At 35.2% G+C, this 19,554-nt stretch overlaps 1 protein-coding gene across 2 annotated transcripts in view; it reads right to left on the reverse strand.

Annotated features, from left to right (window-relative positions):
* The window catches only part of LOC150095884 (long-chain-fatty-acid--CoA ligase 6-like), a 267,968-nt gene that overhangs the window by 221,266 nt on the left and 27,148 nt on the right, over positions 1–19,554 (reverse strand). The window contains exon 1 of one of the 2 annotated variants that reach the window (XM_090409678.1): positions 7,988–8,313. The exons of the other annotated variant lie outside the window; for it this stretch is intronic. The gene's annotated coding sequence lies outside the window, so the exon portion shown is untranslated. Of the gene's footprint in view, positions 1–7,987; positions 8,314–19,554 lie in introns of those variants that run through there. 2 annotated transcript variants of the gene reach the window in all.

Genomic DNA, 19,554 nt, shown 5'->3' on the forward strand with positions numbered 1-19,554 from the left:
AATCAGCAAAGCTGGTATGGTGGGAAGTCAATTGAATAAATTCATATGGAATAAGAGAGAAATTAGTCGGAACACTAAATTAGCTGTATACAAGACAGTGTTCAAACCAGTTTTAACTTATGGATCTGAGAGCTGGATCAGAAGTAAAACACTTGACCAAAGACTAGAGACCGCAGATATGAGAGTCCTGAGAAAGATTGTAGGCGTGAACAGATGACATCAATGGCAATATCATATTAAAAACGAGGGTATTAGGAAAGAACTTGACATTGTCAACATCCAGGAATGCGTTAGCAGAGCTAATCTCAGGTGGTATGGTCACTTAAACAGAATGGGTGAGGAAAGATTAGCAAAACAAGTGTTCTTTCTCTGCCAGGTTGGCAGCAAAACGACCCAGAGGAAGACCAAGATATACATGGATTGATATGGTACAAAGTGCCTTAGATGATAGAAATATAAGATCTGATAATGTTGGAGTCTTGACAAGTAACAGACTGATTTGGAGGAAAATTGTAGATAGGAAGTTAGCAATGATGTAGATTTTTCATGTAGTACTATCATATCCTGTACACCCCTTGAGGGTACATGGCAGGAATTTGATGATGATGATGATGATATTTTTTGGTTTAAGCCCATTTTGGTAAGCTAAATCCCAAATTGCCAATCCATCCTCAATCGTTCGGTATCCAAGTTAATACCAGGAAGCAGCACGAAAAAGTGAGAAATGAACATTAGTTCAAAAAGTGCCTAGTCGATTCTCCACATTCTTGAAAAGACTATGTTTAGATCTCCTTTCAAGTGATCTGTCTTGATTCTAAAGCGAATCCATTAAAATTATGATTATGATCAAAATCAATATTTTATTAAAAATTGATTGTTATTGCTTTAAAATAATTGCGAAAAACATCGTTATAAACGGGCAAGAAAAAATTTAATGATATATATGTCTAATAACCCATGCTGTTTTTATTAGTAAAACATGAAATTACTTTAAGTGAAAATTCACCGTAGATAGATAACTACAGTATAATATACAGAGCATCCAATTGATAACAAAAAAAAAAAAGAAAGGAAAAAAAAGGGGGGGGGGAAGTAAAAGCTGTTTTTAAAGCATCATTTATTCATGAACTGAAAGTATATTTTTCATTAATTTTCACTAACTGCCGCATTTTTAAATGTTAAACCTTTAAAAGTGGGGGATTCCCCCCCCCGTACCCCTTGACAGCTCTAGCAGGCAGGAGGAAAAAGTGTTTCCCCGGTCCACTTCTCTGTTTTTTTTTTGCTTAAAAATTTCTCTTTCTAATTCTATGTGCAGTTTATTTAAATATGCATTACACTACACTAACATCGATATGAGTATAGTACAAACACCAATTCACTCCTCCCCCAGCCATACAATAAAAAAATGGACGTGAAATTATACGACTGTTGTCTTGTGGTGCCCATTATTCATGTTGTGTGTGTGTGTGTGTGTGTATACACAATTATATTCAAAATACCTACTTATCTACAAACATTTTCGAGCGCGTTGTGAAATAAAACGTTAGCAAATACTTGATGCAACCTGTTGGTTCGACAAGTTTCTATCGTACTAATAAAGGAGTATTCTACTGATGACGAACTTCAGCAGCTGATTCCTGTGTGTCAAAATGCTTTAACGTTCGCAAAGCGTGACAATATTTTCATTTTCTGCACCAAACGAAGCATTGCCTTCTATAAAATTATTTCTTTGCATGGAAGGCTTCAGATATGTGCACTCTCTCTCTCTCTCTCTCTCTCTCTCTCTCTCTCTCTCTCTCTCTCTCTCTCTCTCTCCATATAACACACACATACACACAAACAAAGAGAGAAAATCATATACAAATGCGTGACAAAAGCAGACTGTTGTGTGCTCAGGTATGGTGGAGCTGGTTCAACTAGCTGTTCATCGGATTTGACCCTGAGAGTGCTACAAACCGTTGCGTAGCTGAAGCGTCTACTGCTCAAAACACTGAAAGATTTTCCCCTTAAGCCAAGGCCACTTTAATAGCAGAGGAATTCGAAAAAAAAAAAAAAAATGTTAAAATGCACACATTATTTCGGAATCATCTGATCAAGGAAAATTTCACTTGACACAAATGTTGTTTCACACAAATACACAAATTCAATAATGATATTGAGAGCGGAGGGATTAAAAGAAACAACATTTGTGTAAAGTGAAATCTTCCTTGATCAGATGATTCCGAAATAATGTGTGCGTTTCATCATTTTTTTTACGAATTCGTTGCACGAATTCCGTTTCAATTACAGTGAAACGGAATTCGCGCGTGTGTGTGTGTGTGTGTGTGTGTGTGTGTGTGTGTCATAGCAGCCATAAAAATTAACAGCCCTGTAGCACTGATCTTTTTTTTTTTTTTTTACTCAAAGGCCACAGTAATTTGTAGACAAATAAATGAATGTTATAATAGTGGATTCCCCACTGTTTTAAAATACCGGGAAGAATGCTTGCTACTTCGAATAGTGAAAAGACTTTTTGAATTGACAAAAAATCATATAACTGCATTTGGGTACTTTAAATTTGACTTTTCCAAGAAATTTAAATAAATTTCAACTAAGTATGGGTAAAAGAAAGAAACTATTCAAGAATTTTAAGCACTTAATTTTAATTAATATTTGTATTGAAACCAGTGATGAAACAAATACCAGTGATATGTTAGTAACTTCCATAAAGATCTTATGGAATAATTTTTCGGAATTATTCCCTGCTTTGCGGATGTGCTATCTTCCTTCAAAATTAGCCAGTTTTGCACACATGTGCAAAGCAGGTGTGCTAAAATGGCCAATTTTGACCAACATATTTATTAATTTGTTGGCTGTAACATATTTATTAATTTGCCCTGGTGCTCTGAAGACGATCAAACACTGCACTCTTTCATGCCACTTCAAGCCTCCAGTAAGCAGGATAGTAGGCTCAGGCTAGACTATGAAATTAATCTATCACCTAAACACACAAACATTGATGTCAGAGCGGGATTGGAACGCACGGCCTAGTTTGCACGGTGGAGACAGTATCTACTCAACCAAAGGTTAACAAATCTGTCACGAAGCAAGCGTCTGTCGAATGAGTATGTTGCCAGCCAGTTTACCTACTATGCGGGATGAAAAACTCTGGAGCGTCTGTGTGAGGTTATGTTGAGCTGAATCTACATATTAAATACTAATTATGAATATAAAATTTTTAAATGGAAGCCCATTTCAAGTGGAGTGCATTGGGCAAATTTCAAAATGGGAAATTTATAACTTTTTTAAAAAAAAATATGAATCCTATCCACAAGGAGCCATGGTATAGTCTATAGTGCGTTAGTGGGCTAAGGGCTAGATTTTTTATGACTCCCAACCCACGAAAGGTTGTAAAGCTCTGGTACATTAGTTACCTTGTGGAGGTTAGGGATTTTTTCCTCTAATTTTTATCATTTTTACACCATTTTTGTAATTTTTTTTTCATAATCCGGACGCCCTGCTTTGTAGATTAAACATGGAACTTTTTCTTCAGGTCTAACGTCTAAGTGAGTGGATGTTCCCAACGCAGAGGGATCAAATTTGTCTCCCACTTAAAGATAATCACAAACATCCATGCTCACGGCAGGATTCTAACACATAGTATGTTGGTTTGGTTGGAAAGATGCTACACATTTGGCAAAACCCAACCGGTAATCCGGAAACATGGCACTTTTCCATGCAACTTTAGATCTCCCATAAGTAACCACAATAATAATCAAGACAATCACGAATATTCTTTCCTGCAATGTGATTCAAGCCACATCTTGATGACAGAAGCGCTATTGGATTATTTATGTTTATGTTCATTTTTTAAAAGCAACGAATTACTAATTATGGATAAATAACCGATTCGTTCATATTCGTTAATAACATCTCCCAAAAATGCGGGATAAAAATGTAAATAGCGTATACGATCCCTTATTAGCTTTTTCTTTACGATAACGTTTTTATCATCATGCTAAAACAAACCCACAAATAACTAAAACAAGAAATCGGAACATCTGTTTACCCTCATTCAAACAATCCTTGACATAACCCAATTTTACTCCAAATCTCACAATAAAAAATATCCCAGACCAGTGGTAGAGCCTCTTCTACTAATGGCTCGCAAAACGTTAAGCAAGTTTGAGCGTGGTTAGTAGTTGGAAGGGACTTCAATCGTTCGATGCTGTTGGCACACTCTCCCTCGATGAGTCTTTGGACTCCCTGGAGGTGTCGCATAATAATATAATACAAGTCATCAGCCAACTTAATCGGCAATTCGTGCACACTGCTGTGTATCTACATTGAATGGAATGTTCTAGTAAGGAAAACTAAAGGACTTTCTTGAGTAATTACATCCGCGGGTTACATAAAGGAAAAGGAAAAGTGGGTTCTTGGTGGAGACCTAAACAGTTCAGTAGGAAATGAATCCCAGACAATGGCAAAGCTGATAATAACAGAAAGTAGCTGATGAATTGCTGTTCAGCGCATCAATTAGTTATTACTAACATAATGTTCTAACACAAAGGATGTTGGAGAATACTGATAACGCATAAGAAATAATATTATGAACTATGTTACTGATGATGGCGATATATTTATTGATTCAGAATACAAAAGTATACAAAAGATCTGAAGTAGGAAGTAATCATCATTTATTTTAGAGCAGGATAATAATGGATATTATGTGGAAAAGTGGTAGCTATTTGAGTTATGGGCGAAGCAGCTAAGAATCCGCAGTATTATGTGGATTCAGCTTCAGCTTTAGCTGCTTAAATAATTAGCTGTCAAATATTATGTCTCTTAAATGAGTGCATTGTCCGAGTGTGTTGTTCTGGCTTGTTTGTTTTGTGGGATGAATGATTCAATTTCTGGGGAAATAAAACTCTTCCACCTCTGTGAAGACCAGTTAGCTCACCTTCAGTTGAAAAGTCCATATCAAGGTTCTTCGCATTCTAGGTGACTAGAACCAAGGTCTTTCCATTCAGCCAAAGAGCATCGTTGATACCGACTGGGCTGTGGAGGCTCTCATATTGAAAAAAATAAAAAATAAATAAATAAATAAAAATAATAATAAATAAATATATATATATATATATATATATATATATATACTAGGGGCTCCTCCCCCCTGACACCTACGGCGCCCCCCCCCCCCCCCGAGTTCCGGACGGGTAGGCCGGTTCTCCTTGAATTCTGATGACTCGAATTTTGAAGACTCGAAAGGGGGAATTCCCCCCCCCCAGGGCGCATAAGGCACCACCCCCTGAATTCCGGACTGGTAGGCCTGTTCTCCTTGAATTCTGATGACTCGAAGTTTGAAGACTCGACACCCAGGGTAGCCCCTGAGTTTCAAATAACTTGACAAAAAACGTGACACAAAAACGTTAAAAAAAAAAGGCTTTTCATTTTATATTATAGAGTAGCTATATATATATATATATATATATATATATATATATATATATATATATATATATATATATATATATATATATATATATATATATATATAAATTATTTTAAATGACTGATACCGAGAGATAAAGAGATGACATGGTTTATTTAAAAAGATACTACAAGTTTCGTTGAATGGATCAACTTCTTCAGGTATCATCACAATCAAAGAAATATACAAAAAATAACAGAGACTTAAAAATTGCATAAACAGTACTAGTCCAAAAAAAACATTAGTACATTTTGAAAACAGTAATGCGAGTTTGAGTTCCAAATAAAAGCTGACACAAATAAATATGTTTTTAAATAAACCATGTGATCTCTTTATCTCTCGGTATCACTCATTTAAAATAATTTATACTATTTTCTACCGAGTAAAAATGAATGTTTAGAATATATATATATATATATATATATCCTCCAGGAGATGTGCTTTGCATTAAGGGTAAATATTAAGATTAGTGATCAGTCTATAACTGTATATATATATATACAGTCTTCAAGAGTTTCTGAAAGAAATCAAATAACTGCTGGGACAAACCTGGAATTGAAAATTAAGAATTAAAAAGACTAAAACTAAGAGGGAAAAAAAAAGAAAAGAGAGATAACAGAAAACATAAATAACATTGGCAGTACCGAACCTATGTTTATCCGAAAAAAGACAGAGAGAGAGAAAAAAAAACTAATCAAAAGACCAAGTTACAGTGACAAGACTTGCTTGTGTTAAAGATCGACTAAGTCGAGAAATGACTGAAAAAAAGTTCATTTCCTTCAGTCAGCGACTAAAATTAAACCTATAATAATCTTTCTTCTTGCAATCAGTACATGGAAGCAAACACCATTTACACAGGCATCCTTCTACAGTACTTCCAATCATCCGTAGGTGAATTACCATAAATAACAACAACAAAAAAGTCATATTTGTAAATATGCAAATATCGCTTTTGTTACATTCTGAGAACATGCCATTTCGAATGACCGTCGAATCTGGTAATGTTTCAGTTAAAAAAAAGAAAAAAAGAAAAAATCGGAAGTAATTCTGACGTACACTCTTACTTCTTAGCAAGTCAAGATCAATATTAAGATCCATAAAGCTATGCAAGTTCGATTAATATCTCGTTTTCAGAAAGGTTTTCCGTATACGCCAGAGGTAATTTATGATAGCGATTTTTTTCAAGTTTTGAATATAATTCCTTTTAATAACAGTTGAAATTTTCCTTTCAGGTTTCATTCTTAAACATTGTTAATTAAAGAAGAAAAAAAAAAAACGCTATTGGAATTGAGATGCCCTCGTTCCCTTGCATTCACTATTTAGAGAATCACGAACTGGGTGGCCATTCAGCTAAACCTAAAATAAGGACTGAAACACGCGAGTCAGCGGTAGAAATTTCATTTACACGTCTCAATGAATGTCCTAATAAGTTTTCCTTTGCCCTTTCCACATGCAGTTAATCAAATAATCTTCTAGATCAGTATTACTTAACGATAAATCACTTATCTTAAACACGCAATCTCTGATTGCAGTGTCTAATATGAAAAGCCATTAAACATTATTGCAAGAGCTTACTCTGAATTCACGCAGTTTAAAGTCCACTGACTTGATTTGAATTCCTGATGAGACTTCGGTCTCTACGTGCTGAGTGTGTGTAATCGGCTTTGTATTTCCATATAAAAGGCCACGTGAACGTGTCAGAAATTATAGCTGTTTGGGAATTTCGATTACCTAATCTGAATAAAATTTGTTTGCTTAAATTAAAATGAAAGACACTTAAAGGCTGAAATTATTTAATATGGCGTACATATTATCGTACGAGAGAGGGCGCTTAGGGGAGAAAAAGTTTTCGAGAAGGCAGACGATTAAAGCACTCATAGACTAAACGACGTATGTTGTGGGGTCCAACAGTAGTCATTCAGGGACCGCACGTGCCAATGAATTTCATAATCAGAATTCCTTGAGTTATCACTTTCAATAAAGAGACTGAATGACAGCAAACGTGTTACTATATAACATGATTTGGAAGATGATACACACATGATTCTTAATTAGAAGGGGGGGAGGGAGGAGTGGTGACTGGGTAGATGTACGAAGTTTATCATACAAAGAAGTGTTCGTATGATGTGGATCTAAAGGAGGGTGCGTGGCTACGTCATAGCACATGACATCATGGCAACTATATATCTTCTGAAGAGTGGCAATATTCAGTTGCTTTTATCAAAAAAAAGTACTAAAAAAAAACATACAAATAAATTGTAGATTCCATTTATATAAATTAAACAAAGTTTAATTTCATTTTCGTAAGTAAAAACACTGTTTATTTTGCTTTTATTGAAATAACATTCTGAAGTGTGGCAATATTCAGAATGTTCAGAAATATGGACCTCTATTTACTTAATCTATCGCCTGGAGCTCACTAATACCATAATGCGCCATTGCTGTTAATCTAATTGCATTCTAAATGAACATCTGTTTCTCGAAACATCCGTAATCACATAACGATAATTCACTTACCTGAACCAGACGTCGATTTCTAAGTAAACATATCTCCGCTGCTGCAATCTCTGATTTGGTGAAGCATAAGTTAACAGACTGATCACCTATTTTACATGCTTAGTGAAAGTTTCTGTCAACAGTTAAAGTGTGCCATTTTACGAAATCCAGTCTAAATTTCAAATCCACGTTTAAAAAAGGAAACTTAAGTGGATGTAATTTTATACTTTTGATCATTTGTCTTAATCAGTAATCCTCGGTTTATCGGTTTACATAAACAATATTGAGTAATACTACTAAATTTGAGCAGACGATTATCAGTTCTGGACGAGAAAAGAATGAGAGAGGCTCGCGACAGGAAGACAGACGGGGAGAAGCAGATAATAAACAGAAATAGAATTTTATCAAACATATGGGTCTCTTATCTCCTCTGTCATTCATCCACTCGAGTATTTGTAGGGTACGTTTATCTGTGGAGGAGATGTGTAGTTATCATCACGTCTCCAACGGAAGGCCACTAAACGCAATTCAAAAGTAATTGTGAAGAGAAATCATATCCTTTTCCGGGTCTGTTTAGAGAAATATTCGTACTGTTGAAATTCGTTGTATGATCAAACAAGGAAATATATCACTTTAATAATAGTCTGTAATACAATTATTTGCAATGCAGCTAAAATCATACACACAACGACAGAGTCTGGGGGATCACGGTTTGCATGTAGGCCAGGAAGATTTATATTTAATCAGGCTGAAAAAGAAATAAACAATTTAATCTCCTTGGATTTTTCATTAACCACTATGTCCTGAAGCTGTTTATCCAGCTTGGTGTCAGCAAATTTGTTTGTGGGAATCGGTTTAATGCACTGGGAAAGAGAAATATTAATCATTATGTAAAATATACAACTGTGTGGCATCCAATTGGTTAAGCAAGCCCACAACTGTCCGTCTGCCTTTGTTTTCGTCATGCTGACGTATTTCCATATTTTTAACCAATCTTCAAAAAGGGGGGAAAAGACAACAGACAGAAGAGGAAACTTTTTGGTAAAGTATAAATGCATCAAATGATTTTTGTTATTGGTATTCTTGATTTTTTCCCCCCAATTCAAAAGACTGACCGCTTTTCCTTTTAGTCATTTCCGACCCTAGGACTTTTAGGCTTTTGCCCACAAGGTATTCCTGGTGAGGTTTTTTTTTTTATTTTTTTTTTTAACAGGATAATTCACCATAGCTTTCCCCAACCCCCAACTTTATCCGGGCTCGGGACCGGCATATGGCTGGGACGTAGTCATGACTGTAATCCATGTGTATTCACATGGATTACGTTCCCCAGAACAGGCCGGTTTGCCTGTTCTGGGGAACGAAAAACCCGAGTTTCCGGGTGAAAAAAAACTCCTACTTCCGTACGAGACCGGCTAACTCAATCGAAAGAGACCAGATAAGTGGGAATCGAACCCAAGTCTTTCCGACCAAAGGGCTTCGTCTATACTGACTGAGCTACGGAGGTTCTTTCAAGAGACTCAAATTCAAAAACTATTTATGGTGCAAAGCGATACATTTGGAAGTAGAGGCAAGCAATTCACCACTGAGCTACCTGTCGTTCAACTGTTTCATTATAGAAAACATGAAAAAAAAAATATTGTGTGGCGTTGCGATGCATCCGTCTTGGACATCAAACAAACAAATCATTTTTTTTCCCTACAGAAAGACAAGGAGACGGAAATTGATTAGCAGTCCCTATAACGCGGTCAGTAACAAGGACACATTTTCATTTAAACGATCTGGATTCGATTCTAAGCGAGTTAATGATAAGTTTCTATGCTGAAAATTTTAAAGCTAAATAGTTACAAACAACTGGTCAGGGTCTATTTGAAAAGTATGAAGAACACACGCACACAGACACAAAGAGGTCTGATTTTCTAACAGGATGGAGAGATTTCAGGATTCAGCTGACAGCAAATGCAATGCAGCCTGACTGTGCAAGTCTTTTTTAGCAAGAGTTCCAAGAGAAAGTACGGTTTTCCATAATGAGGATCCTATGAATAAATTATAAGTATTAGTGTGTAACCAGTACTTACAATTAATTTACTAAGTGGTGAAATTACAATTTCACGACTCTTTTCGTCCTGTATATAAACGACCTGCTCTCACAGACTTTAAATCCTATCCATAGTTTCGCAGATGATATTTCCCTCTATATTTTCTTTCATTTGAAAAACCTTGTAGCACGCAATTGTTAGAACCCTTAAGATCCAGCATAACCAGTGTCCTGAACTCCGATCCCTTCAATTGGGTAAGGACAACCTTGAATGCCACAAAACTCAGTCCTGCCTGATCTCTCGACGGAAGATCTCACATCCCTTCCACTAACTTTGATAATACCCAGATAAACACGAATAGATTTCCCTTCTTGGACCGACCAACACCTCCAACGTTAGCTGGCACAAACACATCTCAGTGATACCTTCTGCAGCCACCAAAAAAACTCTGTCCCGTGAAGACACTACTTCACACTTTTATAGCGCTCGAAACACGACGAACCCATTTCCCTGTTCCATCATTCATTCCATACACACCTTGTTCTTAGCAATAACCCCCACCCACACTCTGCCTTCTCCAAAGAATATAACTTGCAACCATTCAAAAAAAAAAAAAAAATGAACATTTTTCAACAGTTTTGCTTACTCTCTCTCTCTCTCTCTCTCACACACACACACACACACAATACTGATCTACTATAGGTCTTTAGACCTTTCGCGTGTCGGTCAGATTTAAAAATAAAAAATAATAAACAGTTCCACTATGTTACTGCATTAATCGCGTCTAACCGCGTGCTTTTACTGAAAAGGTGCGCGATAAATTTTAAAATGAAGAGTACACGAACATTCCCATCTTTTATGTTGAGGAATTACAGAATTTGAATGTGACAGGAATGACATGTGATATTACAAATTTAAAACAACGTGCTTCGAGCAGAATAAAGGTAATAAAGGTAATGATAGGGACGTATTTCATCGGAGAATTTTGAATGAAGCAGACCATATTGAAAATGAATAACTAGCAAGAAAAGGAAAACAACGCAGTGATCATCAGAATGCACAGAAATGTGCATCCAAGTAGAAGGCAGACATTTTGAGCAAATCAATTATACGAACATTATTGGTGATCATTTTTTTTTAATAACTGATTTTCCAATCCGAAGGTAAGTTTTAAGATTATATTAAAACGTTTTGCATCTTTCAAGTCTAAAATTGTTACGCTGGTTCTTGACTTCCTCTATGGAGCAAGTGAAAGAACAACGGACGATGTGCTTTCGATAGGAAAAGACCTGAGTTCCATTTTTGTCATGACGAAAGAAATCTTTATATGGAATTTTCTAACTGAAGATGTGTTAGCCACTCTCATACGGAGATAGCCAAGATTTTTCTATTGGAAAATCACTTTTTTTAAAATCCACGTACAGGCAAATCGGCCAGAGAATACACGTAATTAACAAACAAAAATATAGTTAGTGGGCAGTAAATGGTGTAGTGTGGTGGTGGATGGCTAGATGTTGGACGGTGGATTATGTAGTGTGTAGACAGTATAGAGTATCCCTCGGCGATGAGTCCTTTGCTTCCTTTCTTATAATAATATAATATACTAATAAATGATATCGCCATACTAATTAGAAATCGGATTCATGCTGATATATTATTTTGCTTAAAATTACTCAATAAGAAATCCCCCTCTCTCCCCTCAGGAATTTTGCAGGTTCGTTATAAGACAACCTGTATACTATATAACTCTGACGGATCAGCGAACATGCGGTTTGGAAACGAAACACGAATCAAGTAACGGACTTGGATAAAATTCTCTGGGCCAACGCTGATGCTAAACTTGCATTATGTTATTAATTATATAAATTGAAACGAAATTTCAGCAGTTCTTGAGCTTATACCACGTGATCAAGTAAAAAAATGACTTCGATTTTGGGAATATAAGTGGCGTGCAAGCATGCGTGTGTGTGTGTGTGTGTGTGTGTGTGTGTGTGTGTGTGTGTGTGTGTGTGTGTGTGTGTGTGTGTGTGTGTGTGTGTGTGTGTGTGTGTGTGTGTGTGTGTGTGTGTGTGTGTGTGTGATGAGCTATGTAACTTTACAGTTGGTGATGAGTGCAACATCTACTTTCCTTGTGAGATTGCTAATTCGCTTTTCCCAGAAGTGCTTCCTCAATCTTCATACTACGAAGACATAAACTTTCGTTTTCAACTGGCACATGTCAAGTTGTTAGGGGAAACTCCGTTGCATTTTGCTTTCATGTTGGCAGCTATTTGAAAGAAAAAGAAAAAATGGAAATCGTCTTACTCTTCATAGAACAAGATGATTTCCTAGGAATGCAAAATATCCTACTCCGATCATCCTTTGACCTTTGATATACAATAAAAGAATAGAGAAAGCAATTCCTGCATATTTTCGAATATCTTATGGAAATCGTGTATTTATTGCTGACATACTAGTTGCATTTAATAGTAACGATAAATCTTACCTTTATGACTAAAGCATAGCACAACTACTTCTAAAATAAGATTTATTTTAATCTATTTTCATTTAATTCATCTTATTTCAGTTGTATTGAAAATATGAGCCAATAAAATTCAATATCGACAATAAAAGAAAAACTCGTTTTCTATAGTTTAATATTGAATTATTTAGTACTATAACGGAATTCACTACAATTTTATTAAAGATTTAAAAATGACATATTTATTACTAGGTGCTGGCGCGCATTTCCAAGCTAGAAGCCAAGAAATATTAATCGCATATAAATAAATGCCCTTGTAATCGGAAAAAAACAGTTCAACGATGTGAAATGAATAAGATGTGAAATAGATGATAATTAGTTTTCACATATTTTCCGATAGGAGGGGACTGCTATTCAAAATTGACGTCAATTAGAATGCTATTCAAAATTAGGCCAAAATTACGTTTATTCAACAAACGTTGAATAAACAAAAAAGATGTTTATTATTCTAACACATACACATAAAGAATGAAGAATAATATAATCGAAGATAAGATTTATGAAGAGGATGCCATAATTTCATTTTTGAAATAATAGAAAAAGATACTGAAAAAATCTTTTAAATAACTGAAAAATAGAAAATAAGTTGAAATGGATAAGAATACAATTAGCAGTACTTTAAAAAAAAAAGAAGAAACATACGGTGAAAGAGCTAACAATATTTAAAAAAAAAAAAGAGAGATAGAACGGAAGCAATTAAAATAACCAATATAGATAGATAACGCGACTTATTAAATCCAACGTTATTATAACTTCACGATAGATGAAATGACAACAAAAATTAAACAAAATGGAAAAGTATGGAATATAAATAAAAAATAAGAATAATTGAATATGTTCATGATATCGTTTTACTAGCAATAAATTTACATGATTTACAAATATTATAAAAATTTATTCAATAATACATCTAAAAGGAAATCGTCTTGCTCTTCACAGAACAAGACGATTTCCTGGATCTAGAAAAAACTAAAATTATGACAGTTTCTAGAGAACCCACATCATGTAACTTAGAAATCAAAGGAATAAGTAAACAAGTTAGTAAGACAAATATAAAATCCAAATATAGAATCCCACAAAACGAAGTAATATAACAAGCAATAAAGCTAGCAGAATATCTAGAGGAATATAATAACATAAATAAAGAATCGAAAATAGAATCTATAAAATATATAACAGACCAGAACTAACATTCACAACTGAAACATACAGGGAGGGTCTGGAAAGTTCTAGGTGTTTATCACTAGGTGTTTTTTCTCTAGGTGTTTATCAGAACTTTCCAGACTACATTCGTACAAAAATTAGACGAATAAAAAGATAAAAAAAAAATGAAGACAAACAATATTAAACAAAATTAACAACACACAAATCACAGTAAATTGCAAAAAATACACAGCCAATACATATAATGGAAAAGAAAATGGTAAATCATATAGAAAAAATGCAGGATAACAGATGGGGCTGAGGGGAGAAAGAAAAACGGGAAGAAAAGATACCACAGAGATAAAGAGGATGAAAAGAATGGTTTTTCACTGAAGATAGGCTACAGTGAAAATATTAAACTTAACTCAAAATAGATTTTTTTTAAAAAAAAATCTATTTTAAGTACTAGTATATGCGATTCACGTAAATAATAGGCAAAATGGTGATAATAATTAAAAATAATTTTGTTTCTTTAATAATTATACCTGACCATTAAGACAATATATGGAATGATGGTTTTTTTTTTTTTTTCATTCATAATATTACTACTTCAGATGGATCTTCTTGTGGCCATTAAACGCATTCGGAAGGGTATGCATCAGGTTGTGATTCCTTAACCTTTCAAAAAGACGAAATCATACAACTCTCGTATGTAAGTACCAATGAAATGATGGCCATTATCCAAATAGCAATATTACTCATATGACTTGGAATGAGCGTGTATGTTGGATACTAATCAAAATCTATTTTCTCAAGTGCAGCAATTGGCAATAATACCACACATTTGCCGTAGCTATTTCATCACAATATCACCGTATGCTGAAGTGATCCACAACTAATTTCCACCAATTGCACTGAACAACAAGTTTTTTTTTTTTTTTTTGGCTTGAAGTGAAAGTAAAGCATGTTGAATTGATTAAGTTCTGTATATATTAATATATTACATATGAAGATGGTGATGAGCAGTTATTTTATTAGTTTATATCTCTACTAGTTCCGCATACTTGACAGTACACTTCATCAAAAGAGTGGAATAAAAAATGCAATTAAGAGAAGTCTCAGACTCATCTAATAAGATGCCTGATTATTTTCGACATACTGAATTCGAAAATGAACTTTAAATTACCCTATATCACCCATTCAGTTTTGCAGAAATCAAAATTACGTGTTGACGTAAATTGCATTTCGCATAAACCTATATCATATGTATATGAAAATATACTTTATTGTTTAAAAAGGCATCTCTGTCAAGAGTTATTAAAAATCAGCAAGCATCCCAGATTGCCTGAGTACTGTTGTTCTATACAAGAAAGATATTGATGGTAATGTTCATCTTGTCCGTCTGTCACTAAACACCACGCAACTCAGGAGGAAACACACACCCACACAACTGTATACATATTTAATTCTCCTGATATTTGGTATAAATTCCTTGATACTTGATATAATATCACCTTGATATTTGGAGTGGATGAAAGAGACAAAACAACAGGAAAATGTATGTATAGCAAAAGAATAATATTGGGACATCTCCTTGACCGTTTATAGAAGCGAATGGAGAGAGAGAGAGAGAGAGATTAGATAATGCTATCTGCATACTAATGAGTTAACCTGGCACGGTTTCCATCTATAGACTTCAAATACATGAAACCTCAGGACCGAATAAAGATTTTTCTTTACGAGAATGTATCAAAGTTTGGAATACTTTCTTGTTAACTTTATATTTTTCAGTTATAACGAAGCTTTGACTTTGCAGAAATAAGAAATTTTATCTTGTTTTAATCAATCAAGTGTTCTGAACAACTGACAAGTGAAGATAGCTGTCACTGGCTATTGGATGAACATTTCTTCGAACTTCAGATAAGTTTCGATTTTTTTTCCTGTTAAGATATTTACTGTGTAGTTTATATAACGCAGGCGATTTGTTTAACCTTCAACCGAAGAGATGCAATTATGTAAACGAGGAAAGAAATTGCGAAAATTTTTACGTTGCACAACATTTATTCCTTCCAAACTAAACATGAACTAGTCGTTCTCCACGTGTCTCATGTGAAATATTACACCACACTCCGATAAAGTGACCTAATTCGCAAAATACGATGTCCAGTTGCTAGATATGTGTTGTCTCTGTATATCATAAAATTTGTCAATATGGATGTGATATAACGTTTCCATGGCATCAACAGGTATAACTCATGTCGTAAAATATGATAAGTACGCGTTAACAAGTCAAAATGCTTACCATTATTTCCAAACGTTCAATTTCAACTTACACCACAAACTTTACTTAAGAATTTTTTTTTTCAATTTTTTGGGAAAAATGAACAAAAGTTTTTTTTTATTGCATGAGTGCTTCTGCCCTTCCACACAAGTAGCGTCTTACTGGTTACTGTCAATGTCATCGTTTTTTTTTTAATGTAAACTACATTCACGAGAAAGATTGAAAATCTATATAGTACACTAGTATCATAAGTAAGTTAAGAGAATTTTTTTATTTTTATTTACTTTAATATAATCCGGAAACTCTGCTCTAGAGATCAAACATGGAACTCTTTCAAACCACTTCAAGCCTCCAGTAAGCAGGTGGAGATCTCGTACCCGGCGCTGAAGTTCATGGGTCACTTACTATGTTTCGCGACCCACTTTCAGTGGTTAAACTTGTGCGAAATTTACAAAGTGCAGCCTCATTAACAGTTACCCACATTTAAATGTGCCGTAGAATAAGTAAAATCTCCATGCTAAAATCTCAATGATATTTGGTTTTATCAATGACTATCGATAGTTATTGATAAAAACTTATCAATAACTATCAATTAGCGTTATGGAGAAGCTCCTACTACCACAGAAACATACGCGGTCATGTCTTGACATGCAATAGCATTCAATGCAAAGTAACTAACAAAATTATCCATCAGGAACAAAAACTCAGTTTGAGAGTTTATAGGTCATAGTTTCACGTTTTTCGATTAATGTCAACTTTCAGCATTGCATTTACGAATTTTCATCGTAACGTTTTTGTCCGAAAAAAAAAAAAAAAGATAAATACTGAATGCATCCAGAATTCAATTAATGCTTTATTTATCCTATGAGGAGGTCGATTCGGATGGATGTCTTTCGTTAGAACACGAATTTCAACGGCAGCATCACGATCTTGCCTACTGGAGTACCAAATTGACCATGTTTCTTCTCTTGAGAAGGGATTCTGTATAATCTGATTACCATGGTACTAATAGGTTTACAAGCTTCGTGGGTGGGATTGACAAAAATTATTATTATTATAATACGGGCACCTCCATGGAGTCCGAAGACTCATCGCGGGAGGCCCAATCTATCATACCTCTCCTTGAACCCATTAACAGACAAAGCACTCAAAACTGACTCTTGAGTGCTTTGTCTGTTAATGGGTTCAAGGAGAGGTATGATAGATTGTGTGGATAGATTGGGCCTCCCAAGATGAGTCTTCGGACTCCATGGAGGTGCCCGTATTATAATAATAATAATTTTTGTCAATCCCACCCACGAAGCTTGTAAACCTATTAGTACCATGGTAATCAGATTATACAGAATCCCTTCTCAAGAGAAGATCTTGCCTACTGGAGTACCGAATTGACCATGTTTCTTCTCTTGAGAAGGGATTCTGTATAATCTGATTACCATGGTACTAATAGGTTTACACGCTTCGTGGGTGGGATTGACAAAAATTATTATTATTATTATCATTATCATTATTATTATTATTATCATTATTATTATTATTATTATTATTATCATTATTATTATTATTATTATTATTATTATATGGACACCTCCATGGAGTCCGAAGACTCATCGTGGGAGGCCCAATCTATCCACACAATCTATCATACCTCTCCTTGAACCCATTAACAGACAAAGCACTCAAAACTGACTCTTGAATGATTGACCATGTTTCTTCTCAAGAGAAGAAACATGGTCAATTCGGTACTCCAGTAGGCAGGATCGTGATGCTGCCGTTAAAATTCATGTTCTAACGAAAGACATCCATCCGAATCGACCTCCTCATAGGATAAATAAATCATTAATTGAATTCTCGATGTATTCAGTATTTATCATTTTTTTTCCGGACAAAACAAACGTTACGATGAAAATTCGATATAGTAAGCGAAAATGCATTGCTGAAAGTTGACATTAATCGAAAAACGTGAAACTATGACCTATAAACTCTCAAACTGAGTTTTTGTTCCGGATGGATAATTTTGTTAGTTACTTTGCATGGAATGCTATCGCATGTCAAGACATGAACACTGGCAATCCATTCCACTCATTCACCACTCTCCAAGCAAAAAATATAGTCCTCACACCAGCACTAACCACACCTTTATTCAACTTCCAGCGATGACCCCCTTGTTCTGGTCCCTCTAGCCAAGTGCTAAAACATTTTCCATGCATCTTTCGTATAAAACTCTTTAAGAAACTTAAATGTTTCTATCATATTCCCCCTTTTTCTCCTATCAACCAACTTCTGCAATCCACGCACCTTCAATCTATCATCACAGGGAGCATTCCACAGACTACTCACCATGTTGGTCACTCGCCTCTGAATCCTCTCCGCCGCTTACTCATCCCCCAAGGTACCAGACTTGAGCACAGTAATCCAGATGCGGGCGTATCTAAACCTTATAAAGAGGAATAACAACTTCTTTATCTCTACTTGTTAATGTGTTCTTCAATAGCCAAGTAATCTTATGGGCTACCTTAGCAAAATGTCCTCTAAACTTTAACTCTCTGTCTATCACCACCCCTAAATTTGTAGCTTAATCTATTTCCTGGAGTACAGTGCCATCACTGTATTACATGGCCTGTAATCTCTTTATTCCAAAATGCATAACTTTACATTTCTTGACATTAAATTGACACGCATTAACTTTTGCCCATACTGACAGTCCATTGAAATCGTCCTGCAAACTCTCCAAATCACCTTGCTTAACTATTTCTCTACCTAATTTCGCATCATCAGCAAACAACTGAATATTTCCTTTCGGGTTATTTCTTACGAGTATATCATTTATGTACAAATTAAACGGCAATGGTCCCAGCACTGAACCTTGAGGAACACCACTAGTCAACTGTGTTCACCTCAATTCTGCCTCTCCATATACTACTTTTTGATATCTGTCCATCAGCCACCCTCTTATCCACTTAACCAGTGTCATATCCATTCCCATTTCTTCTACTTTGCGTAAGAGTTCCATGTGGTATTCTATCAAATGCCTTTGCAAAATCCAGCAAATTCATCGGTCAGTCATGCTTTAGCAAATTACTAGGGCATGACTGACTCTTCACAAAGCCTTGTTGGCCCCATGCAGTATCATATTTTTATCTACACATTCTTGAATTCCCTTTTTTACCAACTTTTCTAGTACTTTTACCACCACACTTGAGATACTGATTGGTGTCTATAATTTTCTACTGCAGTCTTAGAACCTCTCTTATGCAAAGGAATTATTTTGCCCTCTTTCTACTCCATTGGAACTCTACCAGAGCTGAGACTTAAATTAATAAGCCTAGGCAAAGGCATTGCCGGTTCCCTTCCACACTGTCGCAAAACCCTAGCTAATATCCCATCCAATTCCACAGCTGTATTTATATTGAGATTCTACAATAGCCTAAGAACCTCCAGTTCATCCACCTCTGTTCCCACATTAGTGTCACATAGGTTAAAGCAATAACCTGACTAGGATGATATACCCTTGCAAAGTGGTCATTCAGTAACTCAAACATTTTACCCGCTTCTATCTCCTCGTGACCATCATCACTCATTAAGTTTAATCTTCCATGGTCATTTTTCC

The sequence above is a fragment of the Typopeltis vanoorti genome, chromosome 19 (genome assembly GCF_054136105.1).
Source record: "Typopeltis vanoorti isolate ZY-2024b chromosome 19, IOZ_Tvanoo_1.0, whole genome shotgun sequence".
Taxonomy (NCBI): Eukaryota; Metazoa; Arthropoda; class Arachnida; order Uropygi; family Thelyphonidae; genus Typopeltis; species Typopeltis vanoorti.